Here is a 14,507-nt window from a genome sequence, read left to right on the forward strand (position 1 = left end):
CTACAAAGCTGCCAGAAAATAAAACTGAAGCTACATGATAAGAATTCACAAATTCAAGGGTAGAAAATAAAGCATCCATTCAACTTGCCATAGTTCTCAATATTTTTACTTGCTGGTTTATTTGTCTTATAATAAATACATACATACCTATGCTATTTTAATTATACAGGCAATGCACAAATATATTAACCTTGGAAAAATTAACTACTGTAGCCAATTCTGTAGTTTTTAAGCAGTAAGATATTTTAATAAAGTCCCATGATCCTTAACAATATATGCAATCTTGTTTTATTCTTCCCTATTGGGATGTTTAAGTTAATGCACCAAGTTGCCCAGGTTTGGTATCTAGTTGATCAAGCAAACCCTGCTCTTGTTACTGTGAGGGCATTTTATGGACTTACATTATCAGGAAGTTGATTGCATCTGTTGCTGATTACATCTACAATCAACTGAGGAGATTGCCTTTAACCATGAAAGAAGTCTCATCTAGTCAGTTGAAGTTTTCCAAAGAAGTAATTATTTCAGCAGTCAGAAGAGAGGATTTCTGTCTCTACTTCAGCCAGCTAGAGTATCCTGAGGAATTCATCAAGAAATTTTATTGGAGTTCCAATTTTGCAGACTGCACTGTGGAATTTGGACTTGTGCATCCCCAGAGTTACATGAGAAAATTTTTATGAAAATCTCATAAAATTTACCGATATCTTCCATTGGTTCTATTTCCCCAGAGAACCCTAACATACCTACTAATAGACTAACAAATGCTGTGGTTTCCTCAAGCTATGTATTGAAGAAAACACGTTATTAATTTTAATTCCTTCCTGTGGGTGTGATCCCTTTGTAAATAAGGCCTTTGGCTGAGGTTACTTCAGTTAAGGTGTAGTCTAACCAGATGAGGATGGGTGTTAATCCTATTATTGGAGAACGTACAGAGAAGGCCACAGAGGAGAAAGCATGGAGAGATGCAAGAAGTTGGAAGTTAATGAAGCCTTAGCAGAGTAAAAAGAATTTGCTGCAATGTGACAGAAAAGCCAAGTACCAGGGAATGCCAACAGCCATAGACCACCAAGTCTTCAGGGAGAAAGCATCACTTTGTTGACACATTGGCTTTGGACTTTTGGGACCTTTTATAAAAATGGTTAACACAAAATAAGGATTTCAATTTATTTCATTAAAAATGGAAATCTTTAATGTTATCAAAATGTTTTATTATCTAAACTGTGGGCTTGAATATTTTGTGGAGAACTCTCAGACCATGCTGTATTTCGCCCTTTTGTCTCTTTATCTCTTCTTACCTGGACAGCTGGGTACATATTGTTTTTACATTCAAAAACCAACAAGGAGATATATTAATGTCAATCATGCCATATCAAATTTTCATGAAATTTGCTGTCTGTTTTTTTTTTTTTAATTTCAGGGCAATTTTCCTTCATTGTATCATTGGATACATTTCCTTTTACATTTAACAAGAATTTCAAAGCTCTTTTCTTTGGATAGTCTTTACCTGTCTTCTACAAGAATTAACTTCTATGAATTGATATGACCTCCCCGTCTTTTCTGTTCTGTTTTCCAGTTAATAACTCAAGACATTTTCCAAGTCAATAAATAAAATGTAGGTGATGTTTATTGCTTTCCGTGTGGTTTCTTATTTATTTTTTTAGTTCTATGTTGGTGTTCTTTTTTGTCCTGAATTTGTTTCCTCAGTTCTGTAATTTCCATTTTAACTTCATTCTGTTGTTTGAGCCTGTGATGATTAAAAGCTATATGCACCCCAGAAAAACCTGTTCTGAAATCTAATCCATTCTTGTGGGTGTGAATCCATTGTAGGAAGATATTTGGAAGATGTTGTTTCAGTTAAGATGTGGTTTAGCCCAATCATGATGGATCTTAATGCTACTACAACAGTCTTTATAAGCAGAATGGAATTCAGACAGAGAGAAAGAAAAGCCACAGAAAGCCGGAAGCTGAATTCCAAGAGAAATCAGAAGAGAAGGGAGAGACCTATAGAACAAGGTGTGATCTTTTCTTCATTTACTAATCATTGGAAAATTGTTACTTTTATCTATTTATTTTGGATGACAATCATTTACGTGTGAATGGTGTATTAATAATCTACAACTTGGGTTCACCCTGTCATCTTTACTTAGAAATTAGTGTGGCTAAATTTTGTGAAGAAATATGAAAAATGATATTAATTTATAAAAGCTTATTCATCATTTTATTATTGAGACATAAATTGTGCCTATTTCATAGTAATATCTTCTATACTTATTGATGTATATAAATAAAGTATTGTTTTGAAAATTTAAAATATGGTATACTTCACTTTTAAAATTATTGTTCATTTGATTAAAAATTCAAGTCTGACAGGTCTCTTCTGAAATACTTGCATAGTTATTTGCATTTGCCTGATAAATACACTGTGCTTCATGCCTAGAACACAACAGGTAGAGCAGAAAGAAGAGGAGGGTTATTGCACGATCTCCGCCAAGTAAGATTTGTAAAAAACCTCACTGAGGCAGAGACTATCAATTCATTTCCAGTATTCATTGCCCTCTCTTCTTTGATGATGGAATTCCAACTCTGTCCTTCAACATGTTTGAGCTTAGAAATGGCTGTACAATTAAAGCTACATTTTGCAATATCATTTTGTAGCGAGGTGTACCCATGTGGCTAAATTTTGGCCAATGGGATGTTTGTGAAAATCCCTGGTGAAGTAACCTGAAAATCAAAGTTTCTTGCTGCCCACGTCCTATTTCTCTCTTCCCACTAAAATGTCTACAAAGCCATGATGAACGCGGAGATGAAGCTTTCATGAGGGTATCAGAATTGCCTCCAGAGTCAAGGAAAACTCACTCCAGTCTCTCTATGTGAAAGAAACTTCCGATTCATTAAAGCACTGTAGTTTAGAGTCTTCTTGTTGTAGAAGCTTATCCCATACCCTGAATAAAACACTAATGTGTGTTAGTATATATTTATTAACAAGAAGGAGAAATCCACGGAAAAATACAACTTGATAACAAGAAAGAATTTGCAAAAAATACTGTTAGAAAATTCTATAAATTCCCGTAAAAGGGAAAGAGAAAACAAAATATCTCACATTGCTTCCTTCCTTTCTTATTCTATCTTTTCTTCCTTTAATGAGCTAAATCTTACATAAAGTCTCCATAGGAAATTTGGTGCAATTTATTTATTTTTTAGATTGATAACTATGAATTTTATTATGTGGACATCTACTGTGGCATGCATCTCTGCAAACCTTTCAGGCAGTGGTCCACCCCTGGATTATGAATAAAAAGGCATAGGTTTTTTTTTCCTCACAATGAAATTTTAACAGTACAGAAAAGTCACATGACCTTGGTAGGTCGGTTTTCTTAAACCCTGCAACATGAGGAACTCTAAATGCATCAACTGTCATTACACATCCAGACTCCAATTTGGAAACAGTTTGGAACAATTTGGAAACTACTTGGAAACGGTTACAGGCCTCACCAAGCTAGGATGGGGACATGAAGTCCAATAACACCTGAAATGCTGTGAGGCACCTTACACATAGCAATGTAAGCTCACAGAACTTGCCTTTATTAGGTGGTATGCTCATGTAATTCCAGCACCTTCACAATTTAATGAAACATATTTACTATACTTCACTTCTAAAAACCTAGATGAAAAACGAAAAAGAAGCCATACAGTATAAATTGCAACTTCAGGAAAAAAGTTCTTCTTTATTATTCCAAATAATTTTTCTCATGTAAAATAAATGTCCAATAGTTCTTCGTATGTGGAAAGATAATTTTTGTTAAAGTCACAATGAAGTCTTAATTGACGAAAGCTTGGCTATAAAAAAAAAAAACACAAATTGAGGAAAGGTTTACTCTCCAAATCTATTAGGCTGGATGAAATAAGATCAGTAACAACTAGCTTGCAACATTTTAGGAGGTCTTATTCCCATCAGAAGTCGAAGAGGCCCACCTTGGTAAGGGGGCACCATTGGCGATCCCTGACCATGCAGTGGCATAGCACCAGGAAGATACCCTGGCATGCCTTGATGATGACCACCGTACTGACCAAGAGGCAGCATTGGGGGTCTCATTCCTTCTTATTGAGGGATGCCTGGCTGTGGTGGCATCATCCCTCCAATTTATTCAACTGGTCTATTAGCAATGGGGCCTGTCCTGGTCAAGGAAGATTGCACTGATATTTAGGTAAATGTGCTTTTCCTCTTCCAGTGATATGTCCTCTTCTGGATGGGCCAATTTAATGGTTGCACTGGTTGTAAGTAAGTATAGCAGGCTTACTTGTTATCGAAGTGACTGGTTTAGCTGCACTACTATTTGTTATACTAGTGGTTGAAGCTGTACACTGTGTATAAGCAGGGAATGTAGGTTTTGGGGGTTCTGTAGTTGCTGCGGGGGTACTATTTAAGGGCTAGAAATTCGTACCAACAGGTCCTTGAACAGCTGCCTGAGCCTGCCCAGCACTGGGGCAAAGAGGCTTAGTAACTGGAGACTTTGGAGCAACAACTGTTGTTATTGGTTCAAGTGGTCTATTAAGAAGACCTGGTGCTGAAACAACCTGTGCTTGAGTCATTGGAGGAATCCCAGGACATGGAACAGGTGGGGGCATACCTGGCGGCATACCAGGCATCAGAGGTGGCATTTCTAGTCCAGGTGGCATCATTCCACCCATTGACATCATTATGTTTTCACTGCAGAATGACTGGGTGTATTTTATCTGATGACACAATCCAGGTGGCATGCCTGCCATAACTGGTGACATTCCTGGCATCAAAGGAGAAACAACTGGCATTAATGGAGGTACGCCTGGAGGCATCCCCAGGTCTCCTGGAACTGGTGGCAGTCTTGGCTGCACCACTGGGTGGATATAACCTTGTTGAGGTTGAACAGGCTGTGACTGAAATGCAGTAGAAGCTTCTGAGTCATCAGCATCATCATATTAATCAAAATAATCTTGTTGCTTCTTTTTCTGACTCTCTCCTTATGTTTTCTGTTCAAGAGGTCGCAGTCTTTCATCCATGTCTTTTTCTGGAATACCTTGCCTACCATATATTTCCAACTCTATGTCTGTTCTCCGTTCTCCCATGTATTGCATTTGGTACAGCATCTATTGTCTCCTTATGTGCCTGCATGCAATGAATAGCAAGCCAGGTCCTGTGTACAATTTCACATGACATATATGCCATTTAGAATGCTTTGCCTTTTGGTGCTGTATAAGGAACTTCTCATCATCAAAATCTCTATTACATTATCAGCACCATGGCTTCAGCTGCTTCCTCTTCTTGGGCCCCATAGCTGCATTCTACCAACAAGCTCAAAGAGGGAAAGAACCCAGCAGGAAATTTCTGCTGCTGCCATTTTGAGGCAAAAAATCGCTCACCTTTCAGTCCAATGGCTGTGACCGCGTCCTACAGGACAATTTGGTGTAATTTAAATGGGATAACATTAGAAAGTGTGAATTTGCTTCTAGGGTTACTTCAGTAGCATTGGAGAAGAAGTAAAGTGGACTGGTTTGATTTTTATGTTGGAGGTTAAATCTATAAGAAGAAAGCGAAAGCTATACCTTAAATCTGCTAGTTTTATGAGTTGAGCAGTTGGGTAGATGGAGGCATAACACTTTATATAAAGACAGGGCTTTTCTTTGTTTACCTTTTTTTATTGTGAAAAATAACATATATATATAAAAAAATATATTTCCAAGTACAATTGAATACATATGTTATACAACAGATTTAAAGTTTGGTATGGGTTACAGTTCCATGATTTTTCATTTTTTCTTCTAGATGCTCCAAGACACTGGAGACCAAAAGAAATATCAATATACTGATATTCAGCAGTCATATCATTTGTTAAATCCTATTTTGTCTATAATTCTTCTCCTCCTCCTTTTTTTATTTTTTACTTTTTTGTGAAAAATAACATATATACAAAAAAGCGATAAATTTCAAAGAACACTGAAACAATTAATTTTAGAACAGACTTCAGAGTTTGGTATGGGTTACAATTCCACAATTTTAGGTTTCTATTTCTACCTGCTCTAAGGTACTGGAGAGTAAAAGAAATGTCATATACCAAAATAGTTCTCATACTCATTTGTTAGCCCCTACTTTCTCTGACTCCACCATCAACTCTGATCTTTCTCTCACTCTTTAGGGGTATTTGGACTATGGCTATTCTAACTTTTCATATTGGCAGGGGCTATCAATAATATGGGATGGGGGATGAAACTAGTTGATGTTCTGGAAAGGCTGGCCCTTCCTTATTTCAGGGCTTATGTGGTCCAGGGAACTGTCTGGAGGTTGTAGCATTCTGGAAAGTTACCCTCGTGCCTGGAACCTTTGTAGAATCTTATATATTGCCCTAGGTGTTCTTTAGGATTAGCAGGAATTGTTTTGGTTAGGGTTTGGGAAGTTATAATAGTAGTAATGTCTAACTGAAGCTTGTGACAGTGACCTCCAGAGTAGCCTCTTGATTCAATTTGGAGTCTCTCAGCCACTGATACCTTATTTGTTACACTTCTTTTCCCTCATTTGGTCAGAATGGCATTGGTCATCCCATGGTGCCAGGGTCACACTCATCCTTGGGGGTCATCTCCCATGCCACCAGGGAGACTTTCATCCCTAGATGTCAGATCCCAAGAGGAAGGGAGGGCAATGGTTTCACTTAAAGGGTTGGACTTAGAGAGAGAGACAGGCCATATCTGAGCAACTAAAGAGGTCTTCTGGAGGTGATTCTTAGGTACAGCTCTAGGTGGGCTAACCTTCTCCACTACATACGTAAACTTCACAAGAGCAAGCCACAAGATCAAGGGGTTGGCACTGATTTGGGTGTCCCTAATGTTTGACACAGTACCTGAAGTTTCCTCAGTGGTAAAGTTTAATGGGTCGGTATTGTTTCTCCCATCCCTTAAGGGACTTTGCCCAAACATTCTGATTATCAGCTTAATATGTTATGGGATATATACAGGAATTACATTAAATCACACAGGATTAAAGGCTCTCATTCTTATTCTGGGCTCCCTGAGTTTGGATTGTTTAGCCATACAGGTTCAGTTAATTATAGACTACTGAAAATTTAGGTTCTGGGCAAAATAAACTTTTCTTCCTTTGATCTCAAAGAGTACGTGAAGTTCTAAAATACAGGTAATGTCTTCCTTACCCCTGTATTCTGAATTACCTTAATCCTGACCTGATCAGCTTTGTTCTTTAACTACCAGGTTATACATATACAAAATGGCCCTTCAAATTCCAGAAACACCAATTACCACTCCAGAGTAAATGTGACTGCTATAAGAGCTTACAGTCTGGGCCCTAGTTTTCAAATAAGCATTTACTAAATGAGATCATGCAATATTTGCTCTTTTGTTTCTGGCTTACTTTGCCTCACCAAATGTCCCACATGTTTATTCACAACTTCATTCCTTTTTCTAGCAGCACAATATTCAATCATATGTATTCACCATCGTGTGCCAATGTACCTCTCAGTCAGTGAGTCTTTCAGCCACCTCTGTCTGCTGGGTCTCATGTATAGTGTCTAAAGTCAAGCAGTCCATCAATTTTAGATAATTTCATTGTTCCCAAGAGTAAGACAGACAATAAACACACCCTCATCAAATAGAATATCCAAATGTCCCCCAACATGTGTCCCTCCCCCATTATGTAAACCTGGTAATGTTGCAATACTGTTGATGTTTTCCTGTTAAACATAGTCCATAGTATATACCATATATTTCCTGAAATTATGCATTCATTGTAAAAGATTAATTCCTTTGTAGTAGTTCATGCAAGAATTCATTTATATTTGTAGTGTTAATCATGGGACGCATCAGTCTATACATCCTCTTTCAATTGTGTTCTCCTTAAATACGGTAATATTACTTATAGACCCACTAGCAAACCACATTCACTTCTATCTATCCACTTACAATTAAGTTCCACTTCATTAACTAACTGTTAACTCATCTCAAGCTTCAGTGCATCTCTAGGTCTCCAATGTTCTACAGTTTAAGCCTTTGATTTTATCATTACCATGGTCGTAAAAGTGGAATCTTACAACATCAATCCTTTTGTATTTGGCTTATTTCACTCAGCATTATGTCCTCAAAGCTCATCCATCTTGTCATGTGGTTCAGGGTGTCATTTCATCTTACTGCTACATAATATTCCATCATATGTGTATACCACATTTCGTTAATCCACTCATCTATTGATGGGCACTTGGGTTGTAGTGATGGGCACTTGGACTATTTCCATCTTTTGGTGATTGCAAATAGTGTTGCTATGAACATTGGTGTGCAAATGACTGTTTGTGTCAATACTTTCAGCTCTTCTGAGTATATACCATATAGTGCTACTGTCAGGTCACTGGGAAACTCAACATTTAGTTTCCTAAGGAATGACAAAACTGCCTTCCATAGAAGCTGTACCATTATGCATTCCCACCAGCAGTGCACAAGTGTCCCAATTTCTCCACATTCTTTCAAGCATTTATAGTTTCCTAATTGTTTAAAAGAAGCCATTCTTATTGGTGTGAGGTAGTTTCTCATTTTAGTCTTGATCTTAAATTTTTTTATAGCTAATGAGTAAGAGCTTCATGTCATGTGCTTTTTAGCCATCTGTATTTGCTCTTCATTAACCATCTATTCATATTTTAGCTCACTTTGAAATTGGGCTGCTTGTTCTTTTGTTGTCAAGTTGTATGATTTTTATGTATATAGGATGTTAAACATTTATCCAATGTGTGACTTCCAAATATTTTCTCCCATTGAGTTGGCTTCCTCTTCAAACTTTTTGACAAAGGCTTTTGAGGCACAGAAGCATCTGATTTTGTGGAGTTCCCATTTATTCATTTTTTCTTCTGTTTTGCTTGTGCTTTGGGTGTAAAGTTTGGGAGGCTACCTCTTATTAGTAGGTCTTGAAGATGTTTCCCTAAATTTTCTTTTAGGAGCTTTATGGTACTGGTTCTCATATTTAGGTATTTGAACCACTTTGAGATAATTTTTGCATAGGGTGCAAGGTAACGGTCATCTTTCATTCTGTTGGCTATTGATATTCAGTTCTTCCATGTCCGTTTATTGAAAAGACTATTTTGTCCCAGTTCAGTGGATTTGGGGATCCTATTGAAGATCAGTTTTATATGGATGTGGTGGTCTATTTCTGCACTCTCAATTAATTCCATTGGTCAATACTTCTACCTTTGTGCCAGTACCATGCTATTTTGAACACTGTGGCTTTATAATAATTTTTTAAATCAGGAAGTGCTAATCCTCCCACTTCGTTCTTCTTTTTTTAGAATGATTTTATCTATTCAGGATATCTTTCCCTTCCAGATTAATTTGTTAACTAATTTTTCCAAGTCTTCAAAGTAGGCTGTTGGAATTTTTATTGGTCCTATATTGAGTCTGTAGATCAATTTAGGTAGAATTCACACCTTAACTATATTTAACCTTCCTATCCATGAGCATAAAATGTCTTTCCACCTATTTAGATCCTTGATTTCTTTTAGCAATGTTATGTAGTTTTCTACATACAGGTCCTTTACACCCATAGTTAAGTTCATTCCTAGATATGTGATTATTTCAGTTGCTAATTTGAATAGAATTTTTTCCTCAATTGTCTCCTCAGTTAGATAGTAACTTGTGTATATAAACATTATGGATTTTTGCACATTAATTTTAAATCCCACCACCTTGCTGAATTTGTTTATTAACTCAAGTAATTTTGTTGTAGATTTCTCAGAATTTTCCAAGTATGGTATCATGTTATCTGAAAATAGTGAAAATTTTACTTCTTCTTTTCCGATTTGGATGCCTTTTATTTCTTTTTCTTGCCTGATCACTGTGGCTAGAACTTCTAATACAATGTAGAATAATAGTGGTGATAGAGGGCATCTTTATCTTGTTTCTTATCCTAGGGGGAAAACTTTCAGTTTCTCTCCATTGTGTACAAAGGCTATCAGGTTTTCATATGTGCCCTTTATCATATTGAGGAAGTTATCTTTAATCCCTACCTTTTGAAGAGTTTTTATCATCAAAGGATGTTGAAGTTTGTCGAATGCTTTTACATCATCAGTCAAGATGATCATGAGATTTTTCCTTTTGTTTTATTAATGCACTGTATTACATTAATTGATTTTCTTGTGTTGAACCATCTTTGCATTCCTGGTATAAACCCCACTTGTTTGTGGTGTATAGTTATTTTTATGTATTGTAGGGTTAGATTCGCTAGTATTTTGCTGAGAAATTTAGCATCTCTGTTCATTAGGGAGATTGGCCTGTAGTTTTCCTTTCTTGTAGCATCTTTATCTGGTTTTGGTATTAAAGTGACTTCAGCTTCATAAAATAAGTTAGTTAGTGTTACTTTTTCCTCAATTTTTTTGAAAAGTTTGAGCAGGATTGGTATTAGTTCTTTTTGGAATGTTTGATAAAGTTTCCCTGTGAAGCCATCTGGTTCTGGGCTTTTCTTTGTAGGAAGATTTTTGATGACAGTTTGAATCTCTTTCTTTGTGATTGGTTTGTTGAGATTTTCTATTTCTTCTTGAGTTTGTGTTTTTCCAGGAATTTGTCCATCTCATCTAAGTTGTCTAGTTTGTTGGTGTACAGTTGTTCTTAGTATTCTTTTAAGATTTATTTTTATTTCTTCAGGATCTGTGGTAACCAACTCTCTCTCATTTCTGATTTTGTTTATTTGCATTCTCTCTCTTTTTTCTTTGTCAGCCTTGCTAGTGGTCCATCAATTTTATTGATGTTCTCAAAGAACAAATTTTTGCTTTTATTGATTTTTTCTACTTTCCTTTTGTTCTCCCAATCATTTAACTCTGCTTGAACCATTGTTATTTCTCTTCTTCTATTTACTGTGGGGTTAGTTGGCTGTTCTTTCTCAATTTCCTCCAAGTGAGCAGTTAAGTCTTCGAGTTTTACTCTTTCTTCTTTTTTAATGTAGGCACCTAGGGCAATAAATTTCCCTTTCAGACAGACTTTGCTGCATCCTGCAAGTTCTGATATGTTGTATTCTCATTTCCATTCACTTCCAGATAGCTATTGATTTCTCTAGAAATTTCTTATTTGACCAACTGATTAAGACTGCATTACTTAATTTCCATATATTTGGGAAAATTCCAATTCTTTGGTGGTTGTTGATTTCCAGCTTACTTCCATTAAGATCAGAGAAAGTGCCTTGAATAATTTCAAAGCTTTTTAAATTTATAAAGACTTGTTTTGTGTTCCAGTATATGATCTATCCTGGAGAATATTCTATGAGCACTAGAGAAGAATGTATATCCTGGTGTTTTGGGGTGTAATGACCTATGTATGTCTGTTAAGTCTAATACATTTATCAAATTAAGTTCCCTATTTCGTGGCTGATCCTCTTCTGCTTTTTCTATCTATACAAGACAGTGGTGTATTGAAATCTACTCCTATTACTGTTGACAAATCTATCAGTCCCTTCAGTTTTGCACATGTTTGGTTCATGTACATTGGAGCTCCTTGATTGGGAGCATAAACATCTATGATTGTTATTTCTTCTTGTTGAATTTTCTGTTTTATTAATATATAGTATCCTTCTTTGTCTCTTATGATGTCTTTAAATTTAAATCTATTTTGTCCCGTGTTAGTATAGTGACTCCTTCTTTCTTCTGGTTAAAGCTTGAAGGGAATGTCTTTTTCCATCCTTTCACCTTCAATCTTTTTGCAATTTGTTTCTAAGATGGCTCTCTTGTAAGCAGTTTATAGTTGGTTTATGTTTTTAAAGCCATTCTGCCAATCTATATCGTGTAAGTGGTAAGTTTAGTCGATTAATATTCAAATTTATTATTGTAAAATCATTTCTTGAATCCACCGTCTTATCCTTTGTATTTTATTTGCCAGAGCTATATATTCTTTTCCATCTGTCTCTTTTTATCCTCTATTACCCTGACTAGTACTCTTCAATTCTGTGCCCTTCTCCAGACCTCCCTCTCCTGTCTTTTTTTTTTTTTTTTGCCAGCAGAATTTCCTTTAGCATTTCTTGTAGGGCTAGTCTCTTGTTGACAAATTTTTTCAGTATTTCTTGGTCTGTGAATATTTGAATATCTTCTTCAGTTTTGAAGGACCATTTCACTGGGCACAGTATTCTTGCCTGAAAGTCTTTCTCTTTCAGGATCTTAAATATATCATACCACTACCTCCTCACCCATATAAGAAGCCAGTTGAGTAGTCTGAATTCAGTCTATTGTGATTCCCCATGTATGTGGTAGATTGTTTTTCTCTTGCTGCTTTCAGAAATTTTTGCTTCTCTTCAACATTTCACAGACTGATTAGTATCTGTCTAAGGGAAGACTTACTTGGATTTATTCTATTTGGAGTTCATTGAACTTTTTTGATTTGCATATTTATGTCCTTTATAAGGGTTGGGAAGTTTTCCCCTATTATATTCTCAACTAATCATCCTAGCCCTTTAGCCTTCTCTTCTCCTTCTGGAACACCCATGATTCTTATATTTGTGCACTTTGTTTTGTTCATCATTTCTCTGCAATCCAGTTCAAATTTTTCTATCGTTTTTGCCATGTGCTCTTTTATGTGTTCAAAACCAGGTGCCCTGTTCTCGAATTCACTTATTCTTTCTTCTGCTTCTTCAGATATGCTGTTGTGTGTCTCTAGGATATTTTAAATTTGGTAGAAATCATCTTTAATCTCTGTGATACCGTATCACAGAGAAAGAAAGAAAGAATACATTCTTTCAAATTCCTCTTTATGCTCTTCTAGTGTCTTTTTGATCTCCTTATTTCATTAGCCATTGTATTGATTTTATTTGGTATAGTTACATGAGCATCTTTGAATAATTGTTCCAAAATCTGTGTCTCCTCCAGTGTTTCAATTTGGTCATCAGGCTGGGCTATATCGGTCTGCATCATGACATGATTAGTTTCATGTTATTGCCTTCAAGGCATGTGAATATCTTGATAGGGTTACTTTGGAAGTTGACTTCCTTCAGTAGACTAAAGCTTTTTTATTTCCTTCAGTTGACTAAAGCTTTATTTGTGGGATGGATGTGGAGCAGAATGTGGGGCACAGCAGTGCAGTGATGAGCTGCAGTCCTGGTATAAGCACAGGTCTTGGATGCTCCGCTAGTGCCTGTGAGCCTGGAATGCAGAGTGTGGGGTTTTGGCTGTGTGCTGTGGGGGTTGTGGGGACAGGGTGCAGCTCAGGTAGGCCTTGGAGGGCAGGAGAAGGGTGTGGTGTGGGGGATGCAGAGTTAGGGTGCTGTGGTAGTGGCTCAGTGGATGGACATGGGCTGGTATGCAGGCAGGATGTAGCTGGGTGCGTGGAGTGTGGTGGTACTTGATATCAGGGTGTGGGGTAGCTGGCTCAGAGGTTGGAACACAGGAAAGGCAGGGCACAGATGGGCCCTTGCATAGGTTGAGGTGTGTGGGGGGCCAGGAATGCAGATGTGTGAGTGTGTAGGGTCAGGTACCAGGTTGCAGGGGCTGTGGGACATGGATCAGGGATAGGTGATGTTGGATGGTGGGTCCTTGGTGCAAGTGTGCCATGTGGGGGAAGGGGTATTTGGGGTAAGGGTTCACATCTGTATGGGAGGGATATGTAGCACAGATGCACATGTGAGCACCTGCCAAGTGTGAGAGCAGGGCACTTGTGCTGGGGATTGAGCAAGGGTATGCACATGGGCAGGGCAGGGGTTTGGGTGCACAGATCAAGAGGTCAGTGCATGGATGTGTTGGCACCCAGCGGGGAAGATGTGACTGTGAGCATGTGTGAGTCTGTGTGGCAGGGCCTTGAGAGGCTGATCCCTGTTGTCCACATGTGCAGAGCTCAGGGGCAGCAGCTGGGATTGCACCTGCTTGGGCTGGGGATGAGTGTGGCCCAGATGCACAGGTCAGCACTTGCCCAGAGCTGGGGTATGTGACTTGGATATGTGTGTGGTTGTGTGCATTATCTGGGAGGTCCTTACACTGATGTAAACATGTGTAAAGCCCAGAGGGGTGGTTCAGGGTTGTGCTACTGTATGGGTTGGGGGCCGATGTGGTCCAGGTATGAAGGTGAATGGCCGTGGTCTGGAAGGTCTACCTGCAGAAAAGAAGGAGGGGGATGTGGGGGTCAAGGGGGGTGGGAAGGGGTGCAGGGGTCTCTGGAGAGGAGGAGTGAGAACCTGCACTTACATGGGAGAGATGGGTGGGACTGAAACAGGCATGCACACGCAGGGCAGGGGTGTGGGGCAGAGACACTCGGGCAGGGGTGTCAGGGAGGGATCACTTGGAGCATGGTAGGGGACAGATGATGGGGTTCAGGCGTGTGGGATATGGGGCAGGGGGGCGATTGTGGGTCACAGGGCTGGAGCTGAGTTTTCAAGGAATGCAGCATGGCTTAATTTCTAGTCCCTATCTTCCCGTTCGAACATTCCTGCGGGCTCCAGGGGTCCCTTTAGAAGTGGGTGCATCAGACTGGTTGCACTAGCTACCAGAATTCTCTGCATCTAAATTCTTCAGTTTTTGCAACCA

General features: G+C 38.2%; 1 pseudogene; it reads right to left on the reverse strand.

Annotated features, from left to right (window-relative positions):
* Window positions 1-3,904: 3,904 nt before the first annotated feature.
* On the reverse strand, window positions 3,905-5,307 carry LOC143649072 (BUB3-interacting and GLEBS motif-containing protein ZNF207 pseudogene; annotated as a pseudogene).
* Between the last annotated feature and the right edge of the window lie 9,200 nt (window positions 5,308-14,507).

Source organism: Tamandua tetradactyla, chromosome 11, assembly GCF_023851605.1.
Source record: "Tamandua tetradactyla isolate mTamTet1 chromosome 11, mTamTet1.pri, whole genome shotgun sequence".
Lineage (NCBI taxonomy): Eukaryota > Metazoa > Chordata > Mammalia > Pilosa > Myrmecophagidae > Tamandua > Tamandua tetradactyla.